Consider the following 385-nt stretch of genomic DNA (forward strand, 5'->3'; position numbering starts at 1 on the left):
AGGCCCTACACTCCATGCAGGTAGGGAGGGAAGGGGGGTGTTCAGTACTCTGGGTCAGGCATGCTGGGGGCAGGCGGGGGATGAAGAGTCTTGAGCTGAACTGTCCCGTCTGTCATCGGCCAGTCAGGGCTCTGCCCCCAGGCTGCTACTGCAGCCCCTGGGGAGACAGCGCTTAGGGACCGAAAGGAGGGGCACGGGGAGATTCGGTCCTGTGCCCCCACTTCCGTCCCTCCACCCACACCCCGCCCAAGCTCTGCCCCTCCAACCCTACCACAAAACCCCAACCCATCCTATCTCCTCTCTCCAAGCTCCACCCACCTGTGGCAGAGCCGGTGACTCCTCCCCGAAAGTCCCCAGTCCCCTCGACACTCAGCACTGCCACCCA

This window comes from Cervus elaphus, chromosome 4, assembly GCF_910594005.1.
Source record: "Cervus elaphus chromosome 4, mCerEla1.1, whole genome shotgun sequence".
NCBI classification, from domain to species: Eukaryota; Metazoa; Chordata; class Mammalia; order Artiodactyla; family Cervidae; genus Cervus; species Cervus elaphus.